The following is a 213-nucleotide window of genomic DNA, read 5'->3' as shown; positions in this document are numbered from 1 at the left end:
AAAAAAAAAAAAAAAAAAAAAAAAAAAAAAAAAAAAAAAAAAAAAAAAAAAAAGAAGTGAATCCTAAGTTCAAAAATGATTCATGTCAATGTATGACAAAACCCACTACAATATTGTAAAGTAATTAGCCTCCAACTAATAAAAATAAATGGAAAAAAAAGTGGTCATAACTTTGTACCTTTATTACTACAAATTTATGGTTGGACACTACTG

Source organism: Cervus canadensis, chromosome X (assembly GCF_019320065.1).
Source record: "Cervus canadensis isolate Bull #8, Minnesota chromosome X, ASM1932006v1, whole genome shotgun sequence".
NCBI classification, from domain to species: Eukaryota; Metazoa; Chordata; class Mammalia; order Artiodactyla; family Cervidae; genus Cervus; species Cervus canadensis.
This window is presented reverse-complemented; position numbering follows the sequence as displayed.